The sequence below is a fragment of the Dermacentor andersoni genome, chromosome 3 (genome assembly GCF_023375885.2).
Source record: "Dermacentor andersoni chromosome 3, qqDerAnde1_hic_scaffold, whole genome shotgun sequence".
Lineage (NCBI taxonomy): Eukaryota > Metazoa > Arthropoda > Arachnida > Ixodida > Ixodidae > Dermacentor > Dermacentor andersoni.
The window spans coordinates 68,703,942-68,714,013 of NC_092816.1; the positions used below are offsets into that span (position 1 = coordinate 68,703,942).

General features: G+C 47.8%; 2 pseudogenes; both read right to left on the reverse strand.

Annotated features, from left to right (window-relative positions):
- Window positions 1–1,158: 1,158 nt before the first annotated feature.
- LOC126521002 (U2 spliceosomal RNA) lies at window positions 1,159–1,336 on the reverse strand (annotated as a pseudogene).
- A 5,828-nt stretch (window positions 1,337–7,164) lies between these two features.
- On the reverse strand, window positions 7,165–7,343 carry LOC126520992 (U2 spliceosomal RNA; annotated as a pseudogene).
- Between the last annotated feature and the right edge of the window lie 2,729 nt (window positions 7,344–10,072).

Sequence of the window (10,072 nt, forward strand, 5' to 3'; positions counted from 1 at the left end):
TTATGCAGCAGTAAGTAACACAGACATCGCAAAAAAAAAATTGTTGGATTGGAAAGAGGAAATCAGCTAAGTGGTTGAACAACAATGAATGTCTTGTTCTTGTCTGGGTAATTTCGAAATTTAGTCTATACTTATACGGCAGGCCCTTTTCTGGAATCAAGGACCATCACGCGCTCTGCTGGCTTTCATCATTCAGGGACCCTATGGGCTGTTTTGGTCACTGAGCTCTACACGTCTGCGAAAATATTCATATACGTTTGTTTACGAATCCGACCACTTGGATCAAGACGCAGATGACTTATCTCGTTACCCTGTTGATGTAATTCCTACCGTCACCATCGATGCATACGCATGCATTTTTTTAAATGTTTCTGCTGACCCACGTCGCCAGCAAGCAACGCTGTGTCGACTCCTTGCGCGGCCTCATTGGCTGCCTCGAAATTTCGCCTTCCGACGCCTCCTTTCGCTTGCTAGTTCTCAAGGATGGTGCAGTATACCGCCACAACATTGAGCCTGGTGGTCCAGCCCTCCCCCTCGTCGTCCCCAGACGCCTCCGTTTGACTACTTTCTATGAGCTCCACGACGTACATATTGCCGGCCACCTCGGCGTCTCTCCAACTTTCGACAGGATCCGTCGACGAGTGACCTGGCCTCGCCCACTTGGTACCAAAATACATTGGGGCTCGTGGGCAATTCCAAAGCCTCCAAACGCCATTGGCTCCTCTTCCAGGGCATCTTTAACCGCTCGACATCGCGTCGGAGTCATTATTTTACATTGGCTTTGACTTACTCGGCTCTTTTCTTGTGTCCACATCTGGCAACTAGTGGATAGCTGTCGCTATAGATTATGCCAGGCACTATGCACAACCCGAGCTCTACCCGAGAACAAGGTGCGCCACAGATGTTGCCAATTTTCTACGCAACGTTATTTTACAACATAGAACCCCACGCCAACTGGTGACTGACCGAAACTGTAAATTCCTGTCAAAGGTCACTACCCACAAAATACGGTCTTGTCCATCGCGCCATCAGCTCACAGCCTCTTACCATCGACAAGCAAGTGTTCTCAAAGAGCGTTTAATGACACCCTTACAGACATGTTCTACAGCTAAGCTATTCATGGCTAGCGTTCACTGCATTTTCGTTCTGCATGTGCAAAAACCGTGGGCCGATTCCGGAAGTAGTGCAATACCGGGTGGACCGGCGGCGGAGGTGAAGCAGGTTTAAAGCACTCTGCCAACTTGCAAAAATAATATTTTAGGTCCAGAGAGAATCCGCACCAGTCATTATGCTGATAAGAACAGATATTACACTTTGACCCGTGTCGGCCATGTGTACGTTCACACCGCCCTCTCTTTGGCGGAGTTCAAAGTGCTTGCAATTTCCTTTCCTTGCGCTCTTCCGTTTTGGCGGTCCCATTGAAACTTCACACGCGTCTAGTTTCCTCCGACTCTTCAAAACGTTGGTCCCGTCGTCCAAGCGAATCTATACAAAATTACATTAGATGAGTTCCTAGATTTCTTCAGAATTATGTGTCACCTCTCTGTCGTGTGCTAAACAGCTCCGCTGATGATCCACATTCACAGAGTGGAATGGCTCATGATTTTTGTTCAAGTATGTCTCATCTGACCACAGTGATTGAGATGTCGCTCAACCCTATGTCCCAATTTCATATAATCCTACACGTCAAACACGGCTGTTATTCCCCGCTTCTTCAGTTCTTCGGCCGAGAACTCACATCGCACTTGACACCTTCCTTCCACCCGTAGCAGCGCCGGCCACCCAACGTGCACAACAGGCTGTGAACCAGGCTGCAGAAACTCGGATGATTTTCCGCACTGGCTTCTTGACCTCTAAAGAAAACCAACGGCGTTTCTAACAACAACGACACAAAAACGCGAACTCTTCGCCTGCGTCCTCTAGTATATTATTCTGTTCCTCATTTCATAACGTTGGTCTCTAGCAAAAGCTCGTACGCGGGCCGATGCAGCGTCCTTCGTGCCGTGACTGCCGTTACATATGAGGTGGTCTCCGCCACTCCCACTGCCTCACCTATACCACAGTTTAATAATGTTGTGCAATGTGCATGTCTCACACCTCAAACTTTATCACGCAGGCGTTGGCACAGATCTTTACACGGGCCGGGACGGCATTTTGATATATCTTCCACTGGGGGTAATACTACGTGCGTTCGCCTCTTCACAGATAAGCGCAGTCGCCCGACGAACTACTTGGCACCTGGCTCGAGCTGTCGGATACTTACCTCTTAAAGATGGTAAAAATAAAAATATTCTCCCTGACCGATTCAAGGCCGATGCCCCACAGCTTTATTTCACTAAGGGCAACAATTGCCACTTTTCAGCGCTGCACTTGCTTTTGTAAATATATTCTATAAGTGTATAATCTGCAGCAATATTACTATTTCATTCGCGTAACAATAAGCTCGAACGAATAGAGCTTTATGATACTCGATTCGTATACATTTTTCTTGCTTGCAATTTCGTTGTAGATATATCACTCCCCAATATTTCATTTTCATATTATCTGCTTTTGAAATGTTATTTCGTCTTTGCATGCTGACACAAATTGTGGTTTTATGTCGTCCTTGTGCATGTATATATGGACTTGTTTTCTCGGCATCCGATGTCAAGCTATTTTTTTAGCGTTTTCTCTGTAGTAGACTGGGACGTCTAAAACTTTTCATTCACGTATCTACAACGTCAATGCATTTCGCAGCCCTTTCACGGACGAGTTTGCATAATTGGTGCTAACCTAAATATTTCTGCAACAAAAACATGACTCGACAGTTGCGCGGCATCGCTTTCTCAATAGCAATACGTGCCCTGAACTGAATCCATGCATTTTTGTGTTGTTGCTTTCAAGAAAGCGGTTACATACCACACGATCGGATAGAATAATTACATACATCAACTGGCAGATTGTGAAAACGAACACATTACATTTAAATAGTGAGAGCGAAAAATTAAACATGAGATCGGTAATATCGTGGTGCACGTAAAAACAAACGAGTACAAGTGCTCGTCCACCACACGAAATCCTCGGCGCCAGTCAAAAAACACAGTCAGGGTGCCGCATACCTCGACGACTAGAGCATGCGAAATGCTCAGCGCTTCCATCAGATCGTCTTCCTGGGACGGGCCCCCCTCTTGCAGCAGTTCTTGCAGTTGCCTCACGATATCCACCATGGACACACTTGCCTCGCATTCCTTCCTGTCCCAAAACACGGTGAAATGCGATTGTGATCGAGCATTCCACAATTGCAGCTCGGCGTTGTCTCTGGTGAAGCCAGCATGTCATCGTTCGAACAGTGCTGGGAAGCAGCTGCTTCTGTCACGCTTCCAGGAACGTCAGGTTTCAGCTGCATCTGGAGAAGGGCGAAGAATTCCGGAAGGTTTGCCTTCATGTCGGACGGCAAGCTGCTGCGACGGCCGCTTGCCGAGCCGAACGAGAGCTTGGGCTTAAACTTCTTTCTCCTGGAGCGCTTTTGAGCAGCGACGGTTGACATGCCTTGAAGCTGGCCAGGCTCTGATGGAACGGGCGAAGCTTCGGGAGCGCTGGTTCTGGCAGCCAGGTTCCAATGGCAGACGTGGAACGAATTTCTCGAGAGCAAAACGCGCAGCTCGCGCTCCGAAGGCGCATGCAGAGCTCCACGCAGCCAGCAGGTCACGTGATGACAAGCAAACGCCGCCAGGTTCCGGCGTCTCTTGTGAAGCAAAGGTATTAATCACCCGTTTTCGCGTGTTGTCCCTCGGTGTGTTTCTTGCTGGGCGGCTGCGGGCTCGCAGAAGCCTCTCCGGAGCTGAAGTCATTGCAGTACCTAAGGTTCTTTATGATTACACAAGTGGTCGGTAAACGACGAAGAGGAGTTGCGAATTTTTCCGCAAAGATGAAAGAGGAAAACGAAGACACGGCATCATTGCTATGCGCAATAAACAAATAGAAAGACCGCAAATATACCAAGGATTTACTGCCGAATTCTGTATTCCCACCGACAGTCTCATAGCGTTTTCTTCACGCATGCCTGCAACGCCAGTCACACCGAAGTGCACCTTCCGCAAGAAGTCACAGCATCGTGACTGCATAGGGAACGGAACTGTTTGCATGACTTTGACTTGCATAACACTGACACCATGCTAGTATTGCTATCAGGGAATTCATGTTCTTGTCGAAATCGTCAAGGCGAGATACGGGCTTGAAGGAAGCAAATAAACTTGCAGGGAGCATTGCAACACGCATCCAGCTTTCGCAAGCTAACTCTAGGCGAAATCATCCCTTTTCATGTCTAAAAAATTCCGCCAGAAGCCATCTCACGATCAATGTCGACGTAATTGCGATAAGCAGTGAAGCAATGTAGCGGGTCACCGTATACTGCCGCCGCAGAGACGCGTTATGCTTATAGCCGGGTTCCCCTCTCACTCATACCACTTGAGGTGATTGAACGTCGTGTCTTTCGGCTGTGGTGTCGAGACTCCCTTTTCCAAATGAACACACTGCGGAGCCGCTAGACGGTCCAATGTTTTGTAATCCGCGCCTGATGCGTGTGTGAGTGTATATTCTGAAAAGATTCTGTATCACAGCACTTCAGCCGTCGGCAGAGTACAGTTCGCTGCCGCCTGTTGATACTTCAGCTACAGAAGCTGATCCGGGAAAAAAGTGTGCATCCTTAGCCCAACAAGCCAACGACTTCCGGTGTTTCGTGGAACTGTGTGCCTCCTTCCGACGCTTCGTAAAAGGTTTTCGAGCGATCACACAGCCGTTTAATGATCTGCCCAAGAAAGACGTCCCTTTTACATGGGACCCTTCTCCAGCTGGCGCTTTTCCTCAGCTCAGCACTATTCTCACCACGCCTCCTATATTGCAGCATTTCGACCCACCCGTCGGATAGAGGTCCGAACCGACGCTAGGTGACAAGGAATTCGAGATGTCTATGCGTTACGCCAACGTCGACAGGACCGATAGAGCCGTACTGAATGGACGGGAGACAAGGGTCGTGAAGCAAACAGTCAAAGGCGTGACCGATACTCGGAGTGTTTCAAAGGAAGTGAAACTCGCAGAGTGCATGGTGCCAGAGGTTGAAGGGCAGGGGCACGGAAAAGAAATGGCAGCGCTTCCAGTAAGCGGGGATATTTGGAAGCAATCTCTGGCAATTAATTTTACGGTCATTCACATCAACCGAGAGGTACGCAGAAAAGGCGGCGAAAGCGCTTTTGTGCGTGACGGGATAAACTTTAGAGATAGTGGGTAGTAACACCGTTTCGAGTGCAACTCACTGCACGCGCACTAGCTTTCTTTAGGCGGGCCCCAGGCAATCTGGAAGGTAGAAGAAGTTTGGACTGTAGCAACACACCGGCAAGCAGCAGAATTAGACCACAATGAGTTAAGAAAATACGCACAAAGGATAACTATACCGACTGTAAAATCTGTGACATAATCATGCAGAGTGGTCGCAAGGAGTAAGAATGGCTGGAAATATAAACCCAGCTGAATGACGAAGATCTTAGCAGGTGCGTCTTGACTGAAAAGCATTTAAGAGATTTGGAGCAGCTCCCAGTTATTCGCAATCTTTGTAGGAGGGCTCTAACGAATAACTGAGTCAAAAAAAAAAAAAAAGCGGAGGCGCAGGCACGCTGATTAAGCGAGGTGGGAAGTAGCACAGGGTAAGAGAGATATGTACTGAGCATTTGTAGATTAGCGGCACACTTATGGACTAAGCCTTAATTTAAGAAACGCTCTACGATTGACCAGACCAAATGATGATAGATGAGCATGGAGAAAATAGCCTGGATAGCGGTCATAAACGTTTTACCCTAAATTTAGGAGAGAATCAACGGAGGTGTTCGGAACCTAAAACACGAACCAATAGCATCGGAATTCTTATATATGAATGAAAATCAAATAACAGAGATGGCAAGAAAATAGACTTGTAAACGGAGGCGCTTAATTTTCCTACAGCAATCTGGGAATACAGCCTAGAAACGTTATGCCTGCAGGCGTTATGCAGCAGGAAATACCTCAGACATCGCAAAAAAATTGTTCGATTGGAAAGAGGAAATCACCTAAGCAGTTGAACAATCAATGTCTTGTTCTTGTCTGCGTAGTTTCGAAATTGTTCGATATCTATAGGGCGAAGCCCTTCTCTGTAATCAAGGACCATCACGCGCTGTGCTGGCATTCATCATTCAGGGACCCTATGGGCTGTGTTGGTCACTGAGCTCTACACGTCTGCAAAAATATTCATATAGGTTTGTTTACAAATCCGGCCACTTGCATCAAGACGCAGACGGTTTATCTCATTACGCTGTGGATGTAATGCCTACCGAAAGCATCGGTGAACACGCATGCATTTTTTTCAATTTTCCTCCTGGCCACGTCGCCAGCGAGCAACGCTGTGTCAACTCCTTGCACGGCCTTTTGATTGCCTCGAAATTACACCTTCCGACGCCTCCTTTCGCTTGTTCGTCCCCAAGGATGGTGCATTATACCACCACAACATTCACCCTGGTGGTCCTGCCTTCCTCCTCGTCGTTCCCGAACACCTCCGTTTGCCCACTTTCTACGAGCTCCACGATGTTCCATTTGCCGGCCACCTCGGCGTCTCTCCAACTGTCGACAGGATCCGTCGACGAGTTACCTGGCCTCGCCGACTTGGTACCAAAATACATTGGGGCTTGTCGGCAATTCCAAAGTCTCAAAACGCCATTGGCTCCTCTTCCAGGGCACCTTTAACCACTCGACATCCAGTCGGACTGATTCTTTTGCGTTGGCTTTGGCTTACTTGTCTCTTTTCCTGTGCCCACATCTGGCATCAAGTGGGTAGCTGAAGCTATAAATTACGCCACGCACTGTACAAAACCCCAACGCTATCAACAAGGTGCGCCACAAATGTTGCCAATTTTCTACTCCGCAACGTTATTTTCCAACATAGAACCTCACGCGAACTGGTGACTGACCGAGAACGCAAATTCCTGTCAAAGGTCATTACCGAGAAAGTACAGTCTTGTCCATCGCACCATCAGCTCACCACGTCTTACGATCGACAAGCAGGTGTTCTCAAGGGGCGTTTTATTCAGACCCTTAGTGACATGTTCTACAGCGAAGCTATTTATCGCTAGCGTTCAGTGCATTTTCGTTCTGCTTGTGCAAGAACCGTGGGTCGATCCCGGAGGTAGTGCAATAACGGCGGACTCACAGCGGAGGTGAAGCAGGCTTCAAGCACTCCGCCAACTTGCAAAAGTAAGTTTAATATATAGGGTCCAAATAGAACCCGTACCAGATATTAGGCTGATAAGAACAGATAGCACACATTGGCCCGCGTCGGCCATGTCTACCTTCGCAGCGCCCTCTCTTTGTCGGCGTTCAAAGCGCTTGTTATCTCCTTTCCTTCCGCTCTTCCATGGTGGCGGTCCCGTCCAACTTTCACACGCGTCTAGTTTCCTACGACCCTGCAAAACGGTGGTACTGTCGTCCAAGCGAATCTATACAAAATTACATTAAATGAGTTCCTACATTTCTTCAGAATTCTGTGTCACCAACGTGTCATGTGCTAAACAGCTTCGCTGGTGATCCACATACACAGAATGGAATGCCTCATGATTTTTTTAAGTACGTCTCGTCCGACTACCATTATTGACATGTGGCTCAACCGTATGTCACAATTGCATATCATTCTTCACGGCACAACACAGCTAGTCATTCCCCGCTTTTACGGTTGTTCGGCCGAGAACTCACATTGCCACTGGACACCTTCCTTCCAGCCGTAGCAGCACCGGCCAGCCAATGTGCACATGAGACCGTCACCCAGGCTGCCCAAATTCGAAAGATTTTCCGCACTGGCTTCTTGACCTCTAAAGAAAAGCAACGGCGTTTCTAAGAACAACGACACAAAAACGCGAGCTCTTCGCCTGCGTCCGCTACTATATTATTCTGTTCCTTATTTCGTAACGTTGGACGCTAGGAAAATATCCTCTCTCGTACGCGGGTCGATACAGCGTCCTTCGTGCCGTGACTCCCGTTAAATATGAGCCGCTCCCCCTACATCACCTGTACCAAGGTTTAATAATGTTGCGCAATGTGCATTCGCACACCTCAAACCTTATCACTCTGGCCTTGGCACAGATGTTTATACGCACCGAGACGCCGCTTCGATATATCTTCCACTGGGGATACTACTACGTGCGTTCGCCTCTTGCAAGATGAGCTCAGTCGCCCGACGAAGAACTACTTGGCACCTGGCTCGAGCTGCCAGCTGCTTACCTCAAAAAATGGTAAAAATAAAAATATTTTCAATGCCCGATTCAAAGTTGCGATCCCCCACAGCTCCATTTCACTAAGGGCAACAATTGCAACTTTTCAGCACTGCAATTGTTTCTCTAAATGCATTCTGTAAGTATATAACCTGCAGCAATATTAATATTTCATTCGCGTAACAATAAACTTGAATAGAGCTTTATAATAACCGATTCGTTTACATTTTTCTTGCATGCGATCTTGTGGTAGATATTCACTGCCCAATATTTCATTTACATATTATGTCTTTTTGAAATGTTATTTCGTCTTTGCATGCTCATACAAATTGTGGCTTTATGTCGCCCCTGTCGATGTATATTTGCACTTTTCTCGGCTTCAGATGACAAGCTATCTTTTTTAGCTTTTTCTCTCTCTAGTAGACTGTGACGAATAAAATTTTCATTCACGTAGCTACAACGTTAATTCATTTCGTAGCACTTTTATGGACGACTTCGTCTGAATTGGTGCTAACCTAAATATTTCTGCATCAAGAACAAGACTCCACAGTTGCTCGGCATCAGTTTCTCAATTGCAATATGTGCGCTGAAGTGAAACCATGCATTTTTTGTGTTGTTACTTTAAGAAAGCGGTTACATACTACATGATCGGGCAGAATAATTTATTGCATACATAAACTAGCAGATTGTGAAAATGAAGGCACTACATTTAAATGGCGAGAGCGCAAATGTAAACATGAAATTGGTAATATCCGGGTGCTCGTAAAAACAAACGAGTACAGGAGCTCGTCCACCACTTCAAATCCTGGGCGCCAGTCCAGAAACGCAGTCAGGGTGCCGCATACTTCGATGACTAGAGCATGCGAAAGGCTCAGCACTTCCATCAGGTCGTCCTCCTGGGACGGGCCCTTCCTTTGCAGCAGTTCATGCAGTTGCCTCACGATATCCACTATGGACACACTTGCCTCGCATTCCTTCCTGTCCCAAAACAGGGTGACATGCGATGATCGAGCGTTCCACAATTGTAGCTCGGCGTTGTTTCTGGAGCAGGCAGCATGTATCTGTTCGAACAGTGCTGGGGAGCAGCTGCTTCTGTCCCGTTTCCAGGAACGTCAGGTGTCAGCTGCATCTTGAGAAGGGCCAAGAGTTCCGGAAGGTTTGCCTTCATGTTGGACGGCAAGCTGGTGGGACGGCCGCTTGCGGAGCCGAACGAGAGCTTGGTATTAACCTTCTTTATCCTGGAGCGCTCTCGAGCAGCGACGGTTGACATCCCTTGAAGCTGGCCAGGCTCTGATGGAACGGGCGAAGCTTCGGGAGCGCTGATTCTGGCAGCCAGGTTCCGATGGCAGACGTGGAACGAATTTCTCGAGAGCAAAACGCGCAGCTCGCGCTCCGAACGCGCATGCAGAGCTCCACGCCGCCAGCATGTCACGTGATGACAAGGAAACGCCGCTAGGTTCCGGCGTCTCTTTTGAAGCAAATGTATTAATTACCCGTTTTCGCGTGTTGTCCCTCTGTGCGTTTCTTGCTGGGCGGCTGCGGGCTCGTAGACGCCTGCCCGGAGCTGAAGTCATTGCAGTACCTGAAGTGCTTTATGATTACATAAGTGGTCGGTAAACGGCGAAGAGGAGTTGCAAATTTTTCCGCAATGATGAAAGAGGAAAACGAAGATACAGCAATATTGCTATGCGCAATAAACAAATAGAAACACCGCAAATACAAAGGATTTACTGCCGAATTCTGTAGTCCCTCCAACTGTCTTATAGTCCTTTTTTCACTCTTGCCTACAACGCGGGTCACACTGAAGT